We start from the raw sequence: 20,238 nt of genomic DNA, 5'->3' as shown, positions 1-20,238 counted from the left end.
GACAAAGGATTACTACTAGGTTTTAAACAACCAAAAAGAAGACCCCATAAATATTTGGGCACCGTATATCTTAATGTTTTTTGATTGAAGAACAAATTGTCAATATTTCCATCAAAGATTTAAAGATGTAATAAGATTAGATCCAGCTGAAGCTTATAAGAATAAAGGGCAGTAGCTATTTGATTAGTTATAGCAAAACAGCAACCAAATGAACAGCTGGGGTTTGGAAGAGGAGGAGAGGGAGGATAAACCCTACAGTAATTCTGGAGTAATATAATCTAATACTTTTATTTCCTAATCCAAAAGAAAGCAACTGTTAACTAGATAATTTTTTACATATCCACATATATTTTTATATGAAAATTTAAACTATGTTTTGCTTAGTCTAATAACAGCATTTTCTAAATATTTAACGACTGATGGCAGGGGGAGTGGACCAGAATGTGCTACCACACAAAGGGAAGTCACGTTGTGATAAACCTTAACATCAAGGTGGGAAAACGGTGGTGGTTCAGCCAAAGTTGTAAGAAATGACAAACTCTAACTGTATAGACTACTTCCCCCACTCAATCATCAACAAGTGAATAGCCACAATTTACTGGGTGCCTTATTTTACTTAATGCTTAACATACACACATTAAAAAAATAATCATCATGGGAATTTAATGAAGAGATGATAATTGATGAGAAAACAAGCGATTTGGCCCACCAGAAGCAGTGTCCAGGCAGGATGGTATTTTAATTTTTGAGGTGTATTCAACAAAAATTTTAAACTCTGAATTGTATGTCTCACAAATTCCTCGAGGCTATTCTGAAATTCTTAAGAGGCTATTATGAACCGGGGTACTTTCCCCTGGATTTAATAGCCCTAGAATGTGGAACTCTGAATTCTCCTATTGTCATTTCTAAATCTTTCTACCCCTTCCCTTCCTTTCAGAGCTGTCCCTCACTGATCACTACTGCCCCTGTACTTGCCTTCAGCAGCACCCTTCACTCCTAAAAACTGTTTGGGTGCAAATTACCAGACTTATTGTAGTTAGATATAAAGTAAGAGTTCTGAAAGATGGCATAATTATTCCCGTGAGCATCAGATGCGTACCAGCCTTCAGTGCTAGGACTCTGCATTTCTACTTTGGATGTTCAAAGGTATGTTGTTTTTTTTCATTTGTTTTTAAACTTTACTTCCTGATTCTTAATAGTGTAGCCTTTAAGTTTCCTCACCTTCCACCTCATATGGTTAAATCTGGACGATTAAATGGAAATAAGGAATCTGAAATTGTTTAGGGTCAGGGACTGGCCACAGAAGGAAATGTATAGATTCTAGTTTCCTCCTTTTTTAAGTGTTTCATATTTTAAGCTGTAAAATTTGACCTCAAAAGAAGTGAATGTTACTGTATGATTTCTGGAAGCATGTGATCAGGATAGTTAGGAACTAACTCAAGAAATGAGGGACGTATGGCCTGAACAGGCAGACACTTGGGAAGCCGGCAAAGCAGTTGTATCACTGCTATTTTCAATTATTTGAAGAAAAGTATCTGTAAAATGACTGTTCTCAATTCTGTCAACAAACGCACTGTTTAGCAAGGGCTCAAAAATATGTTTGTGTACTAAGTGCTTCTTCAGAGAGCAAATCAGGAACAAAGAGAAGTCACAGGATAATACACTTCAGTTCAAAACAAGAATGAATTTTTTTTAATGTTTATTTATTTGAGAGAGAGAGAGAGAACGCACAAGCAACGGAGGGGCAAAGAGAGAGGAGGACAGAGGATCCGTACTGACAGCAGAAAGCCACATGTGGAGCTTGAACTCACAGACCGTGAGATCATGACCTGAGCTTGAAGTTGGACGCCCAACCGAATGAGCAACCCAGGCACCCCAGGAATGAATTTTTAAATGAACATATCTAAAAAGGACCCAGATCTCCACAAGATCACTACAGTAAGTGTTTAAGCAATGGCTAGTGGCTGGGTAGTTTTGAGGGGATTTTTGTAAATAGTGGAAGAATACATTAGAAAACCTTTCAAGGTACGCTCTTTTAATTCTATGAGAAATGATACGTCTTAGACAGACAGCCTCAAACCACAAGTTCTCAATTCTGCATTTAAGTTTCATACTGAAAACAAATCCTAAGGAGTACTGGAAGAGCACAGAAGCAACACAACAAGGACACGGCATCCAGTTATTTGTTCAACTTCATGACGGTATTTATATAGCAGTTATAGCTATTAAAGACTTTAGATAAGAAACACTTTCAGTGATAACAATTATTTCCTTTTAGAGCAGGAAAATCACAACTTCATCAACAGTGTCTTCACCATCACCATGCACATCACACACCCAATGTCACGAAAAGGAACTGGAACTATCCTGACTTTAAAAAAAAAAAAAAAATCACTTCAAAGATGAATCATTCAACATATGGACAGTGACAGAGCTTGAGAATCCAAGTAAATGAAAGAGAGGAAGGAAACTAATTATAAAAAAATTGATTTCAGCAATCTGTAGGAATGCAGGCACTCCGAGACAGTTGGATATAACCCCGCCTCAGAGAGCTAAAGAAAACTACATAGAAGAACTCTCAAAAGAAGTACAGAAAAATCAGCCACAATTACCAAGTTGTTATTACTGCTAACGTCGCTTGCCACTCACCTCAGTGGGAGGGGGAAAGGGGTATGCGGAATGCAAAGCAAACATCACATGAGTTTGTTTAGGTAAGAAAAAGTACTACTAGTAAAGGCTAATTTAGTGTTAAAATTAATCAGATAACAAATGTGGTTTTTTCCCAAAACTCCAGGTATCAACTTTCTACTCATTACTTTTGGTTTAATTTCATAAAAGTGGGCAAAAAATGACCCCAACACCCCTGAAGAAGCAGACATATATAGAGTCTGTCTGCCTAGCACCTCTTTCTAAAGGGAACTACTCCCTCCTTCCCGCGCGTTACAACAGGACTGCGAATCTGGATGTTCCACATCTCTCAAAAGCAAAAGGCAGGGCAAGCGACCTAACTTGGCCAGAGTACTCCATTCTTGGGCCAGGGGGAAAAACTGGCTCTTTCTGCTGAGCTGGGAAGAACTGAATCTGGAGACGAAAGTGGCCACATGTGAAGAGTCGGCCAAAAGAATGAAAAAAGAAGCAGAGCTGAAGAAGCGAGAGAAAAGCACTAAAATTCTGTTTTGCTGAAGAGTCTAAACTGGATTTCGACTCTTACAACTGAAAGAGCCCTAATACCCATAGTGTGTGTCTATTTGCTTCTCGTGGTTCAGAAGGAAGTTTCTCACTGCCTAACTGCAGAACGAAGATGACAGTGACTATCACTGTCTTTAATTGTTTATTCTACTTCTGTACTAGCTAGACACATGAAAGTATTAAGAAAAGAGCTAGCTCTTATTCCAATTGTCTAGAAAAGCCCCACAGCAAATGAGAAAAATTAAGCAAGGTTCATGGTTAACATCATTACCAAAATAAAACGCCTAGCATTCTCTGGCAGAAAGTCTTTGCAATTCAAATATCTATGAAGGATTTGTATCTGGAACACACAAAGAACTCACAATTCAATAACAAGATAACCTGTTTAAAAAATAGGAAAAAGATTTGAGAGGACATTCCACCAAAGAAAATTTGTGAATGGCTAATAAACACATGAAAAGGTGCTCGACACCATTAGTCATTAGGGAAATGCAAAAAAAACCTCACGAGATACAGTTTTATACCCACCAGACTGGCCATAATAATTTCTAAAAAGACTAATCTAATAACCATTCTTTTTTTTTTTTAATTTTTTTTTCAACGTTTTTTAATTTTTTTTATTTTTTTTATTTATTTTTGGGACAGAGAGAGACAGAGCATGAACGGGGGAGGGGCAGAGAGAGAGGGAGACACAGAATCGGAAACAGGCTCCAGGCTCCGAGCCATCAGCCCAGAGCCTGACGCGGGGCTCGAACTCACGGACCGCGAGATCGTGACCTGGCTGAAGTCGGACGCTTAACCGACTGCGCCACCCAGGCGCCCCTAACCATTCTTAAAAGTGCAGAAAAATGAGGGGCCCCTGGGTGGCTCAGTCGGTTAAGTGTCCAATTTCAGCTCAGGTCATGATCTCACGGTTCTTGAGTTCGAGCCCCACGTCGGGCTCTGTGCAAACAGCTCGGAGCCTGGAGCTGCTTCAGATTCTGTGTCTCCCTCTGTCTGCCCCTCCCCCACTCATTCTCTCTCTCTCTCTCTCTCTCTCTCTCTCTCTCTCTCAAAAATAAACATTAAAAAAAATTTCTTTTTAAAGTGCAGAGAAATGGGAACTCCCAAACATTGCTGGTGGGAATGCAAAATAACGTGAGACCACTTTGGAAAACAGTTTAGCACCTCCTTAAAAGGTTAAACATAAATGTACCATACAACTGAACATTTCTACTCCTAGGTGTATAAAGGAGAAATAAAAACATATGTCCACACAAAGGCTTGTACATGAATGTTCATAGCAGAATTATTCGTAACAACCAAAAAAGGGAAACAATCCAAATGTTCATCAACTGGCAAATGGATAGCAAAATGTGGTGAATCTATTGAATGGAATACTTACCTACTATTCACCAATAAAAAGAAAAGAATTAGTGACACATGCCACAAAATGATGAGCCAGAAAAAAATTATGCTAAGTAAAAAAAACCCAAAGATTACTCATGGTATGATTCCATTTATAGTAATGCCCAGAAAAGGCAAATCTGTGGAGATAGAATGTAAGTTAATGGTTGCCTGGGGATGGAGGTAGCGATGGGGATTAACTACAAATGGGCAAAGGGATTTTACTGAAGTGATAAAAATGTTTAAAAACTGGATATTGGTGATGGTTACACAACCAGTTACCAAAAATGACTGTAACTTAAATGGGTGAATTTTATGATATGTAAATTGTATCTCAAAAAAGTTAATTAGAAAAAATGAAATAGGGACTAAGGAAGACATAATAAGCCAACAGATCACAGGAAAAACAGCTATTTAAAGACAACTGGTGGCAACTAGAGAAATCTGAATCTGGGCTACATAGTAGATGATGTTATGGAATTATTACTTATGTGTTAAACAACAGTATTATGATGATAGGGGAGAATGCCTTTATTCTCAGAAGACCTAAGATGAAGTACACAGAGGTGAAGTTTCATGAGGTCTCCAACTTCTTTCAAAGTAGAGAAAAATAAAAGCATCTATACTTAGAAAGATAAAGTAAACAGGGCAAAATAATAATCGGTAATCGGTGAAGAGAGGATGATTGGGAAATACAGGCATTCAATATTCTACTCTTTTAACGTTTTTTGTAAGTTGGAAATGTTTCAGAATACAAAGCTGGGGGGCCAGGGAAGAGCGCTTTCATTTTAAAAGGTAACCAAGTATAAAAGAATCACCAGTGCAGTTTTCTATGCATTTCAGAAAGAGGCACATAGTTGAGGTACAGAGACCATCACCTCTATTCCATACCTGTTCAGATACAGATAATAACAGGGAACAAATGGGAACTAAAAGAATAAAATAACTACGCCGTGAGCAAGTTAGAGCTTTATGAAAATGCTAATGCTAACCAATACTTTTTAAATAATTTAAGACAAAGCAACATAGGTATTGGTTGGTGTGGAAATCTTTACGTTACAAGTACATTCAGTAAAACATTTTGACTGAAGGTCAATAAATTTTCCCATCCCACCTATATCTCTTGGCTGATACAAAGATCAAATGAGACCATGCGCACAGAAGTGCTCAGTTTATTAAACCTAGCACCATTTTTGGTTACTCTTGTCTATAATTGGTGTTCCCCAATTTTGTAGTCAATACTGCACCAACAATTCTTGGAAACACTGTCAGTGTTGATTATGAATGATTCCCCTTCACTCTATTAGGCACTTTGTCTAGGTACTTGTTATGCAACAATTTGTAACTGTGCTTTTAACAACTGAAAATTGTAACAGCTTGAAACTCATCAGACACACTAATGCAAAAACCTTGCTATGAATCAAAAGCAAAGTTCACTTACAAGTTCCAACAAAAAGCCACATTTACAGTTTTTACAACAAAGAGAACATTCTTGGAACTGGACATCAAACTAAAATGTCTAAGAAAGGGGCGCCTGGGTGGCTCAGTCGGTTAAGCGTCCGACTTCGGCTCAGGTCACGATCTCACAGTCTGTGAGTTCGAGCCCCACATCAGGCTCTGGGCTGATGGCTCAGAGCCTGGAGCCTGTTTCCGATTCTGTGTCTCCCTCTCTCTCTGCCCCTCCCCCGTTCATGCTCTGTCTCTCTCTCTGTCTCAAAAATAAATAAACGTTAAAAAAAAAATTTTAATGTCTAAGAAGAAAAAGACAGGATATGCCAAGATGTACATTACTTCACACACACAGGGCAGCTTAGACAAAGTATTCTAGCAGATAAAAGAAGATAATCACACCCACTAGGATGGCTATAATTAATAAGAGGTGGACTATAACAAATGTTGGTGAGGATGCAGAGAAATTGGGAAGCCTTATACACCAATAGGGAGCAAGTAAAATGGTGCAGGTGCTTTAGAAAACAGTTTGGCAGTTTCTCAAAATGTTAAACACAGAGTTACCATATGACCGAGTAATTCCATTCCATATATATATATATATACACACACACACACACGCAGGAGAAATGAAAACACATGTCCATGAAAAAACATGTACATCTATTTTCATAGCAGCATTATCCAATATATGCCAAGAAGTGGACGCACCCAAATGTCCATCAACGGATGAACAGATACACAAAATGTGGTATATTTACTCAGTGGAACATTATTTAGCCATAAAAACGAATGAAGTACTGATACATGCTACAACATGGACGAACCTTGAAAACATTATGTTAAGTGAAAATTGCCCAACACAAAAGATCACATATTGTATGATTCCATTCATGGAATCCAGAAATGTCCAGAATGGGAAAATCTGTATGGATGGGAAGCAGATCAGTATTTCCCTGGAGCTGCCGGTGGAGGGAATCAGGAGTGAAGGCTAATGAGCATGAGGTTTCTTTTTGGGGTCATGAAAATGTGGTCAAATCAGATAGTGGCCGTGGCTGCACAATTCTGTGACTGTATTAAAAACCACCAAATTATACTTTAAAAGAGTAACTTTTGCAGTATGTGAATTTCATCTCAATAAATCTGTTATTTAAAAAAAAAAATCTAGCACCCATACCCTTCAAATAAGCAAAGGACATAAAAAGACAATTCAAAGAATAAAAAATATAAATGACCAGTTACTGTACAAAGAATTTAAACAGTTGTGAGCAAATAAACTTTAAAAACAAAACAAAATATAAAGACAAGAATGGGTTTTATGATCTAAGCCAAAGCAAAGGATAAAAGGAGATAAGCAGAGAAAATGACCAAGTTTTGTTTTATTCTGAAGGACCAAAAAAGCTACTAAAACCCACAAGCAGCAAATAAGAATAAGTGAAGTTATTCTTAGTTGTAGAAGAGTTGAAGAATTATCTTAGTTGTATCATGGAGACATATGAAGACCTTGGAGACTAACAGGGTAGTGGGAAAGTTTCCAACAATTCAAGCATTAAGACTACGGCAGCCAAAGACCTCAGGGAATGGAGATTTTCTGTCACAGACAAATGTCTTACGCAGAAGGATGAGGGGAGACAGACTGTCCTCAGACTTAAAAGGTGAGGGTAGATAAAGTAAGGGGGGGGAGGGGAAGGAACAGGAAAAAACCAACCTCCTGCCCAAGCTCTGCCATCAAGGTGCCATCAATTTACCGGAGGGTGAGACTTGAGGGTCTTCACAGCAAGGCATCCCCAGAACCTCTCAAGGATGAACTGCATGCCAGTGAGGCAATGTGACCCAGAGAGAAAAAGGCAACATGGGTCCTGGGAAAAGCAGAGATGGACAAACGGCCTGGTGAGTGAGAGCTCCTCAAAGCTGGGACCAAAAGGGATTATTAAACACCCCACCTACCAGCGCTCCTGGGACCATGATGATGGACAACAGACCATGGACTAAGAGTTGCAGGGACTTCTGGGGGAGGAGCACGTCAGCCCAGGAGGCAAGAAATTAATAAATATCCTTCCCTGCACTCCTGGGAAAGGAAATGCTTAGAATGACAAACACAGAAACAGGATGTGGACTGAGAGTTCACCAATGGACCTAGATAATTGTGAAATTATAAGAATTTACGGAAAATGTGCTATTTGAACTTTCTGGGTGACTTAGATGGCAGTCGAATGAAAGCACCCTCTAGAACTTGGGAGGCAACACTGGTGTGTATCCATAACCGGCATGTGGACACCATATATGCTGGATGCCCACCCAACACTTGATTCCACACAAACACATCACTTCCAGCTAGAAGACTGGGTCTTCCAAAACGAATTGTGGAGAAAAAACAGATGATCCAGGCTCTACAAACTTCTCTGGAACAACCCTACATCTGTGTACTCTAGGTCACTCCCAGGGATAAGCTCATTTAATTATAAACCTGACTTGCCATATGACCTACAGACCCAAGGAGCCAAGCCATGACCACATCAATAAAAGGTAAGCCTAATTTATCTGTCTACAATACGAGGACATCACTTAAGACTGTGAAAGCCTAGGGATTCCTAAGTGGCTCAACTGGTTAAACATCCAACTTCAGCTCAGGTCAATCTCATGGTTTGTGAGTTCAAGCCCCACATCAGGCTCTCTGCTGCCAGTACAGCTTTGGGTCCTCTGTCCCCCCTCCCCATCCCTCCTCAGCTTGAGTGGGCTCTCTCTCTCTCTCAAAAATAAATAAACATTAAAAAAAAAAAAAAAAAGACTGCGAAAGCCTAGAAGGGAATCCTTAGATCTTCACAGACCCATGGCAGCTTTAGCCTAGAGGAGAAAAGGAGGTTACCCTATGGCAAGCATGACTGGCTGAGAGAAGACTGCAATGAAGTTCAGAAGAACTATGTGGCATGGTAAGAACAAAACTTAGGACTGGTTGTGTGAACTGGGAAACCTTATATTAGTCCTCACCTTGCTTATCTTTGTACTTTGCTCTGTCCACTAGGAAAGTCAGTATTTCCTGCCTCTAACCACATGCATCTCCATTTAGTGTCTCTTACAGAGACAGTGAAGGACTGCAGGCTTTGAAAGACACTTCCATAGCTAAGATAATATCTAGTACAATGTAGATTTTTGTATATGCACAGAAAAAAATAATACAATAAAACAATCAGCATCTCTTATTGAAGACACTGTTATTCCTCTGTTTAACATTGTTCTGGAGATACTAATCAATGCAATTAGATAACATAAACATTTAGAGGCATAACCATTGGAAAAGAAAGGATTGAAATTTCTACAGGTGACACGATAGTATATCTGAGCCTAAAGGAAGCAATGATAAAAGTAACTCAAACAATAACACTTTAGCAAAGTAGCAGGAAAACATGCAGAAATCAGCACTATTCATTTACATGAATAATAACCAATTAGAAGATATAATGTATAAGAAAATTCTATTTATAACGGTAACAACAACAACAAAAGATAAAACACTTAGGAATAAACTCTACAAGAAATGTTCAAAACTTATACGAAGAAAACCATAGACCTTTCCCCAAAGACACAAAAGTTGATTTAAGAAAATGAAAAAACATTGCTTGTTCTAGGTTAAGATGTCTCCAACACCATCAAGAAATCAGTTCTAAGTTAAATCATAAGTTTAATGCAATCTCAATAAAAATAGCAATGATCTTTTTAATGAATGGACTTAGAAAAATTGACACCGAAGTGCATATGGAAAAATACAACATGCAAGAACAGCAAGGATGACACAGAAGAGGACAAGTTATAATGGGGCATAGACCTACCAGATATTAAATCATATACAACGCCCCCATGATTAAACCAGTATGGTACTGGTGCATAAACAGTTCAACAGAGGAAAATACACCCAACTCCATAAAAATTCTAGTATATGACAAAGGGAGCCAAGATTTTTAAAAACTAAATGGCACTGGGACAACTAGAGAGCCATGTAGAAAATGATAACATTATACCCATTCCTCACACCATAAACGTAAATGTACTCCAAATGGGTCAGAAAACTAAATGCGGAAAATGAAACTATAAGAATACCGGAAGGCGGCATGGGTGAATTCCTCTATAACCTGAGGATAAGGAATGACTCTCTAATGATGATGAAAAATTCAGATGCAAAAAATTTAAGATTAATATATTTAACTACACAAGAACAGACTTTCACACGTCCAAAAAACCCTGTAAGCAATGCCAAAGATGAGTGGGCAAAGTATCTGCAACATACATCAAAGTTACATGGTTAATCTTTTTTTGCTTTTAATTTTTTTAATATTTATTTTTGAGAGAGAGTGCGAGCACGAGTGAGCAGGGGAGGGGCAGAGGGAGAAGGAGATACAGAATGTGAAGCGAGCTCCAGGCTTTTAGCTGTCAGCACAGAGCCCGACATGGGGCTTGAACCCACAAACCACGAGATCATGACCTAAGCCAAAGTCGACGATTAACCGACTGAGCCACCCAGGTGCCCCTAAATGGTTAACATTCTTAAATAAAGAGAACTTTTAAAACCTGAGGGAAAAAGACCAAAAATTACTTAAAAAGTAGGTAAATAACATGAACATTTAATTTTTAAATGTAAAAAAAAATGACCCTTTAATGTACAAAAAAATGTTCAATTTACAAATTAAAACTATACTGAGATACCATTTCTCACCTATTAGATTGGCAGAAATTCAAAAACTTGACAATATAGTCCATTGAGGCTGTGGAACTCTTACACATTGCTGGAAGGTATTCAAAATAGTAGAGTTCCATTAAGAAGAGGAATTTGTCAATATCTAACAAATCTTATATATGCATTTATCCTGAATATTTACCTCCAACAATACAAAGACACACATATGTAAAGATTTTCATTATAACATTATTTATAATTGAAAAATATTGGAAATTACTTAAATGTCCAAGTACAGGACATAGGTTGAATACGCCATGGAATATTCTGCAGTTAAGAAAAAAAAAGTAATTTGTTTTAATTTATGTGTATTTTTTTCAAATAGCTACTAAATCTTTAGGACATAAATAATTATTAAATTGTCTGGGCCTATTTAATAAACTGTTAGGTGTTTCTTTTGACCTAGGGATGCTGTGAAAAAATTACTGATATGACAAGGATGTCATGAACTAAAGATTCTGCTAAAGGCCTGTGAAGGTTTTTGTTGTTGTTATTAATGTTTATTTTTGAAAGAGACAGAGAGAGACAGAGTGTGAGCAGGGGAGGGGCAGAGAGAGAGGGAGAGACAGTCTTCAAAGCAGGCTCCAGGCTTTGAGCTGTCAGCACAGAGCCTGATGTGGGGCTTGGACTCATGAGCTGTGAGATGATGACCTGAGCCAAAGTCAGATGCTTAACCTGCTGAGCCACCCAGGTGCCCCTTGTGAAGGCTTTTAAGAGTATATTTATGTATGTACCTATGAGGTTACTATGGACTGTGATCAACAAAATTTACAATAGACTAATGAAGGCACTGTCCACAGTGGTAAGTGCTATGTTAGATTTTACGGCAGCAAATAGGAGGAACCAGCCCAGTCTTGAAAGTTCCTGGGGTTCTTATTTGATTGGCTGGTTGGTTGGTTTCCTGTTGTTTGAGGGATGAGATCAAGAGAAAGAATCTAATCAAGATACTAAACTGAGTGCTGGAAGATAAGTAGGCATTACTAAACTGGAATAAGGAGGAATGGCTAGAACTAACTACGGAAGAGGAAATGGAGGACTAGGAAAACGCTAGCATTCTAGAAGCCTGGTATTGCTGGAACAGAATACCCTGCAAGAGAAGAGATGAGGCTAGAGAGTTAGGTAAGGAGTAGGTCTTGAGAATTTTTTATATGAGATTTAGGGATAAAAGGAGTTTGGATTTTGTTAATGGGCAAGAAAGAGCTGCGAAAGGGCTTAAAGTAGGGGAGTGTCATAACTGCTCTAACCAAGTGTGGAGAAAAGATGGAGGTGGGGTGGCACCAAGAGGCTAACAGGCTGCTGCAATAATCCAGAACGGACCTAGACAGGGCAGCTGAACTACAGTATTTGCAATCAGTAGTGGGCAACCTCCATTTTCAATCAGTTACTATGCCGGCTACTCAACTGCATTAGAAAGCAGGGATCCTGTGGCTTAGATGACTACAATCGTGATGTTTGTCGAAACCGGGGATCTTTGCCCACCCTTCACAATGCATCTGGGAGTAGAAGTCATTTCATAATCCTACTATGTCTTATTCTCCAACACAACGCTGTCAAACCCTGACCTTTAGTTTCAATAAGTGAATTCGGCAACCCAACTGGACCTCAGATTTCAAAGAGATTGTGTGTGTCACAATTCTAACTGTGAATTCTAACTGTGAAGGCCTTTAAGAATAATATCACAATATTTTATGTCAGCTTGCTGATTTTGGCTTGCACAGACTACAATCTTGATGTTGAGCAACTATACCTTTGGGTATAATTATATCAGAGATTTAAATTCTCTTCTAAAGTGTATTCCTGTGACTCTTAAAACTCATGGAGCTTTAATTTCATTTTTTTCTATATGGTAGCCAAATCCTTATGAGTGTCATAAGGTAGTAAAAAAGGTGTCTTAGATGTAAAGAAAAAAAGAAAAACTATTACTAATGGGGACTGGAGAATGAGCCATATTTTACTTAGAGCTACATACTTTTTTTTTTTTTTTTTAAACCAAGAGATGAACACATCCTTGAAATCAAGCCCATTAAAAGTGCATCTTTTGAGGGGCGCCTGGGTGGCTCAGTCGGTTAAGCGTCCGACTTCGGCTCAGGTCATGATCTCATGGTTCGTGAGTTCGAGCCCTGCGTCAGGCTCTGGGCTGACAGCTCAGAGCCTGGAGTCTGTTTCAGATTCTGTGTCTCCCTCTTTCTCTGACCCTCCCCTGTTCATGCTCTCTCTCTCTCTCTCTCTGTCTCAAAAATAAATAAATGTTAAAAAAAAAATTTTTTTTTAAAGTGCATTTTTTGAAAGGAAAAAAAAATGCACAGGCTGGGAAAGGGTGAATAGCAATTAGACCCTTACAAGAGTTCTGCCACCTTTAAGCCTCTACACTAAACCCAAAGAGAAAACGATATATGGTCCGAAATGGTAAAAACAGACCCAAGACAACCCTGCCTCTTTTACCATTCTTCCCAATTCCCCTACAACCTCCCCCACCCCAACCTCCTTTAATGAAAGAACTGAAAAACAAGATTTCAGGAAAGGTCACTACAAAATAGGTTTTCCATAGTCCTCTCAAGTAGGGATTATTCAGGTACTTCAGAGGTAAAAAAGCGGTATCAACACCACTGTTGAGTTCCTAATACTCTACTCCTCCAGGGCACCTATCCGAACAATATCCAACCATTTTTTCATCATGGCATACACAGCAGATGAGAACACTGTATTTGCAGGCACGCTGGAAATAAACAGTGGTAACCCCAGGACCCACTGGATGGCCAAGAGTGCTGAAGGGCCCATTATCTTCACATTCCTGAAGCTCAGCTCAATCAGAATCTTGTTTTTCCTCAGCCTTTTAGGATTAATTGCAATATGCAATGCTCTCAGAATTCATTACTTTCAAATCCAGATTCTAATAATTACCAGCTACTAGCCTCCAGCCAATAATAACTTCACTTAGTCTTAGTAAAGTACGGCAAAACTGCCTATCTTACAGAGGTACTGTGGAGATTTAAAAATAATATAACTAAAGCTCTTATCATAGCGCTTGGCAGGCAATCAATGTATACGGATTTATTACCAAGAGGGTTGTTGAATTAAAATAGAAAAATCTGACCTCTGTATAGTGGTGATGTTTCGGAGATAAGAAACTGCAGGCTTCCCTCACCTTAGTGTCTGAGAGTTAAAACATTTTATAAAACAATAAAAACCATAAACTGTCTCCCTACTTCTTCCAAATCATAATCTTTTCCCTCCTTAAAAATATCATTGTATTCTAAAAGTGACTGTCCTTGCCCTCCATCCACTAAGGAATACAAGTGTGTAGAACACTGACACACATACAAGAAGTGATTCTGGTACGTTTATTTATGTTCTGCAGAAGCTGAGCTGGAAAACCAGTTCAGGACCGCCACCAGACAATTGGAGGGGAAAGAAGATATCAGCACTTTTTTTTTTTTTTTTGGACCTCCCTAAAGTGAAAAAACCCTACCCTCTAGAGACAAAAACTCCCCCCATAAACAAATGTAGACAAGATTCTTCCCTATAAGTAGGCCCTTTCTTCCTGAGAGCCCTGCAAAGAAGTGTTGTATGAACTACTTCAAAATAAGTGATACAAATGACTGCACATTCAGCAGTCATACTAGAAAACACCTGGATCTCTGAAAAGAAATGTGGAAGTGCCTACTGGTAAATCATGCCAAGGTCATACCAGGATGTCAGAGGATTTCAGGTACCCATGGGAGAAATAAGCCACTGTAACCAATTCTGTGACGTACCATGTTTTCCAAACAGTGGTGACTCCCAATTTCCTCTTTCTGATTAAGACAGGGAACAGTTATCAACTCCAAACATAAACTTACTGTCACTAGAAAATCTCTTAATAACTCTGGATAAACATGCTTAAGTAGTAAGTATTTAAGACTGGAATACAACAAGTTATTATAATGCCTAATCACAATACCCCAAATATAATTTTAACCTTTCAGGGGAGGACAGTTTTGGAAGGACAGCAAAGGATTCTTCTTGAATCGTCCTTTAACCCTGCTAAAAAAACATTAAGACAAAGCAAAGTCTGTATGTGCCAAGAAACTGGAACACAAACAAAAACCCCAACAAAATAAATGTTTCCTGAGGCAACAACTGTGGGATCACCTACACATTCATTCATTCAGTGGAAATATGGGAATAACTTCTTTGTTCCAGGGACATAGCATGGGAACACATGGATGCATAAGACATGGTTCCTGCCCTGAAAAAATTCAAAGTCTAAAAATAATGTCTGAAGAGTCACAAGTCATTTTATAGTAATATTGTATTAATAGAGACAGACCCACATAAACGAGTAAGATACATTTAAATACATTAAAAAAGAAGCTAAAAAAAGCCTTCTGCGAGTTTACTAACAAATTTTGTTATCCGAGTTTGGGAACACGATTAAAGTTGTACTGTACTTTCACGACAAGAATTAACTTATGACACACGTTTTATAAAGCTCCCCCTCCCCCAACCAAACACAATTTGTAAATTGGGTGCTTTTCAGCTTGACACGTAGGGCGTGGCACTGGAGTTCTCACACAACCCTAAAGACACTTGGATAAGCTCTCACAAGTCTGGACGTTCAGGTTTCCCAGCAAAGGCCAGTTAACTCCCTAATTCTCCTTCAACCTTGAAACAACACTGCCACCTCTCTGTGCTGTCATCCCTGCCCACTTACACATATATACCCAGCCTAAAGCATACAAATCACATCTTCCACTCCTGGAAAACCTTAAGGAACGAACCACGAAGGAAACACCTCCTCGCTCAACATCTATATTCTCTTCTCCGTTTTAGAGGCTGGATTACCCTAATATGGGTAAACCAGTGCAGTTCAATGCGGAGCATCTAATGACTTCAGTCTGAAAAAGCCATTCCTTAGACTGGCACAAAACCTTGGCGGAGATGCTTAAAAAGCAACTGCTCTGGTACACGCGAGGACTGGAAGAAAGGGAAGGAGGGGAGAGGGGCGGAGTGAGGCGCGGGGACTGCGGCGGTGGCGATGGGTCCCCCCAGGTCGCGGGCACCGCCCAGGCGGGGACCTCGGCGCGGCGGGCCAGAGATGCGGGGTGACCTTCCGACGAGGCCAACTCAAGGAGGTGCTGGGCTCGGAGGACCGCGCCGCAGCCGCCGGCTCTCGGGCGTACACTCGCCCGCACAACAGCGAACACCGCGCCCCGGATTCCAGCCTGGGCTCGTCCCCGGGCAGAACGCGGCACTTGCAATCTCCGCGTCTGGGCCCTGAGCCTCGGCCTCGGCCCGCCGCCGCCCGGACACACCCCCGCCGCCGCCGCCCCAGCGGCCCCAACCTCTCCCGGGGCGGCCCGGGCAGGCATCGCTCACCTGCACCGCAAGCCGGTCTGCCGCCCCGCGGGCTCCGGAAGCCGCGGCTGAGCTGGCTTCGGCCGGAGAGAGCTCAGCCCTGGTCGTCTGGGAGGTTCCCCGCCGCGAGAGGCAGAAGGACGAGTCCGACGGGCGGCGGCGGAGCCTGGGCGGCAGGAGGAGGAGGAGGACTAGGGGCGCTCCGCTCTCCAGAGATCCACCCTCCTCCTGGCCGCTCTGCAGCAGCCGCCGCAGATCACTTCCGGGGCGCTGGGAAGCGGGGCGGGGCCGGCTGGGGAGTAACTTCCTGTTCGCGAGCGGAGAAGGGGGGTGTTGGGGCCGGAGCTGGAGAACAATGGCCAGGAGGGCGCGGGCTAGCAGGCGTCCACCCTCTGCGTGCCGAGGGCGGGCTGCGCTGCCCTTTGGACGGCCCCACACCCGACTCCCCGCGTCCGGCGAGGTGGGGTCGCCTCCCGGGGGCCCGGGAGTGGCCGCGGGCCCCGCGGAGGTTCCCGGATCTCAGCGTCGGCGCCGCGACGTCCTTGTCTCTCTTCTGGGGACCGGGAGGGGGTTCCCGGGGAAGGAGGGGAAAGCAGAGGCCGCCATCTTGCTTCCGGGGGGCAGCCGCTTCTCCCTGGCTGTCCTAGGGTGGAGGCCGCTCTGTCCTGTGGCCGGGGTTTCCCAAAGGGGAGCTGGCGACGTGGCTCGTCGCGGGCCGAATCCTTGGAGATGGTTTGGTCAGTCTCCTGCCCTGGCTGGAGGGTTTCGGTACCTGCGCTGGGCCTCATATCTATCTGCTGATCCCTGGAGAACTCGCCCCCCGCGGATGGTCTGTGATCTTTTGCTGAGAGCACTTGAACCCCCTGGACACCGCAGGTCTGGTGTCTGGTGTGGCGCTGAGATCAAACGGCGGCTCCGTGTTGTGATTTGGTAGCTTAAGTTAGAAGTAGTTCCACTAAATCTGTTGCTTTATTTGAATCCTTCCACAGGTTCGAAATAGATCTTTTGCCTAACATCCGTTAGCAAATAGAGTCTTATCGCCTGCCATTTATTTATTACCTTTTCTCCACCCTCTCCCCACCCCTATTGAGTACCCACTCCCTGTTTTGCACACCTCGTTCAAGGAATGCCCAGTCTGATGCGCAGACATAAAAGCAAATAATTATGATTGGAAGTGTATATATCAAGGTGTACGGAGGAAAGAATAGATGACCACTAACTGTGTTAGAGTTTCAAGATAAGGGATTTCCCAGCACAAACATAAGAGATGGGATGGCAAATCCAGATCTTAACGAAAAAGACATGCAGCCCAGGGACAGATGATACGTGTTTAGAAGTCTGAGTAGTAATTACAGGGTTTAAAGTTCAAGCCTGGGTTACTGAAAAAAGATGAGTCCGGAGAAGCAGATAGGAACCAAATCGTGAACTGTGTTTCATGTCTTGGTGAGGTCATGGATAGAGGAATGAGCCTGGATAGATTTACAATTTAGGCTGTTGGTGGAGGATGTTAGTTGAGGGGAGGAGTAGGGCAGGAGGGCTTGTAGACAAGGGACGTTACAGAAATCCAGAGAAAGGATAAGGACCATTATGTGAATGGTAGTTGGCATCCAAAAAACATGGATTCCTAAAATATCAGGATGCCAGATCAACTGAATGTAAATGTAATTGCTGAGGGCAGATTCTGGGTAAGGGAACGGAAGTAGCAATAATGATGCCTTGTTTTGGTTTGGGGGGGAGGGTAAAGTTGTAAAAAGGAGATAGTGAATGGTTGGACTCCGGCAGGGGATGTGGAAAAGTGCCATTTGGGACCTGGTGAGTGAAGTACCAGCGGTGCAGTCCAATGGCAGTTGCTACATGGGTCTGGAAGCTCTGAGGGAGATTCTGGGCTGAAGTTAAAAACATCACAGGTTTTGTATCACCACATCCAAGCCCACTGCAGTCTCCCTTTATTGAGCACAGTTTCAAAACCACTTCTTTCATGCTACCTTGTCTTGGGCAAATTGCTGAAATAGAACATTTTTAAAATCCCCCATGCTAATACTCAAATGTTTAATGTTCTTGTAAGGACCAGAAAGGTCAGGCTTACAAGAAACTGAATATGACGATGGTACCTAGTATAGCGTTACAAACTCAAGAGATGAAGTATCATGATTAATTTCACAATTTTTTTTAAAATTTAATCATTGACAATTGTTTATTTATATATTTACTTTTGACATTAGCTTATTTAAAGTGGCCACAGACTAAGGACTGAGGATGATAGGTTGCACAAATATCTGTTGAATGGAGAATTAGAAGAAGGATGACTTCAAGAAGAGTGAGCAGTGGGAACACAATGAAAGACAACCACAAGTTCATTAGTCAGCCTGTCTCAGCTGCTTTTTGGTTGTTCATAGCCATGTTAACCTAGCTGAAAGCAGTCAGAAATAGAATGGATTATTTTGAGCCGAGGCTTCAGAAAGCTACAAATAACAAAAGCCCTATAAATAATAGCTACAGCGGCAAACCAGAGACTAATTATTAGTTTTTACTCAGCATTTTTGAACATAAAAAATGAGGAACTCTCACCTTTAGTTCTTAGATTATTCAAATACATTATTCTCAGTCTTTCTAGAATAGAAATACATGTAGGTGTTTTAAACCACTGTATAATGGATACCATAGTGAACTGGAAATGAGAACAATGACCTCAAGTCCCTTTTTTTGTTCTTTGCTCACCATATGACCCTAGCAAAGTCACTTAACCTCTCCCTGCCCTAGTTTTTGACTGTAAAATAGAAATAATAATAGCCTTCTACTGGCCTGCCTCTCAGAGATATAAGAAATAACAAATTAATACTTTAAAAGCTCTTTGAGGTACTTGGATGAAAGGGTATGATTGTAACTACATATTATTAATAATTAGCACTAATATCCTGAAGAACTCATGAGCATTCCTAAATTTGTTGCCTGAGCAACTCAACATGAAGGATTCTGTTTTTGAAATGGGTTTCGATTAAAAAAAAAAAAATAGGGTTAGATTTCTTTTTGACTTATGAGTTTAATTTTTATTATTTGTGATCAAACCTTATGTGTTAAATATAGTATGAGTAAAAAGTAAAAGAAATTTTAGTAACTACAGTCCTAGATTCACTGCTGTTATAGCTAATATATGCTTTGGGAGGATGTATAGGTAGGTATGCTTTTGTCGGAATCTTGTTTAGAAATAAATGATTAGTTTACTGCAGTCATTTAACTGGAATTATCTATCAAAGCATTACTCATGTCCCTATAGAATAATAAGAATTTGACATGCAATTCCATGGTTGTCTGAAACATGAAACATTCCTGTGAATCTTCTGTCATTTCCATCATTATTTAATCAGAAATACAAAATAAAATGTATAGGCCTGTGAACCTTTGTCCAATGTCTATCCTTAAAGTAGATGAAATTTTGCCCATTAGATTAGTGGCTTCGGTATTTTTTTTGAAAGGTATATGCATATATAAACACATTTAAACATATTCATGGCAATATAATGTGCACATTTTATGCACACGCTCATTATCTGCCAATTCATGAAAATATTAATGTACAATAAGTACACGTATAGGAATAACTGTTAACAACAAAAGCTTCTTTGGGTGTATTGGCCAGATAAGAAAGCAGTTGGTTATTAGCAATTTGTCACTATTGATGGGAAAGAAACTCAGAATACATGTTTATCATTAGTAGAGTTATGAATGCTGTCTATAGTACTCATGACACCATAACATATTATTTCATTTTGTTTTCACAACAACTTTGTGAGGCTCGCATTGTTCAAAAAAATAGGCTCAGAGGCTTAAAGACTTGCTACAAATTGTCAAGTAGCAGAGTCAAAGTCAAATTTTTGAGATTTGCAAATGCACTGTTCCCTGTAGGACTTTATACCATGGTTACCAGCTTGATATGACAGTTATGCCAGAATATATTTAGAATAGGGACATTTCTGGCTTAAGATTGCTTGCCTGCAGAATCTAAAATTCAGCCAAACTTAAAATTTTAAAACTTAAACTGCTATTCTTGTGTTTATGGCTGTGTCTTCACCAAAAAGGCAGGAACTTTGTTTTATTCATCTTTGTCTTCTTTATGATGTCAGGCATAAATACTCAAAAGCATTTTAGGG

At 40.5% G+C, this 20,238-nt stretch overlaps 1 protein-coding gene across 2 annotated transcripts in view; it reads right to left on the bottom strand.

Moving 5' to 3' along the window:
- RALA (RAS like proto-oncogene A) overlaps positions 1-16,250 on the bottom strand; it is a 74,382-nt gene extending 58,132 nt beyond the window's left edge. Inside the window, exons 1-2 of one of the 2 annotated variants that reach the window (XM_058725460.1) lie at positions 16,112-16,250; positions 7,733-7,883 (exon numbers count right to left, since the gene is read on the bottom strand). The gene's annotated coding sequence lies outside the window, so the exon portion shown is untranslated. The remainder of the gene's footprint in view (positions 1-7,732; positions 7,884-16,111) is intronic. The other variant, XM_058725459.1, reaches the window with a different exon arrangement.
- Positions 16,251-20,238: the final 3,988 nt, after the last annotated feature.

The sequence above is a fragment of the Neofelis nebulosa genome, chromosome 4 (genome assembly GCF_028018385.1).
Source record: "Neofelis nebulosa isolate mNeoNeb1 chromosome 4, mNeoNeb1.pri, whole genome shotgun sequence".
Taxonomy (NCBI): Eukaryota; Metazoa; Chordata; class Mammalia; order Carnivora; family Felidae; genus Neofelis; species Neofelis nebulosa.
This window is presented reverse-complemented; position numbering and strand designations above follow the sequence as displayed.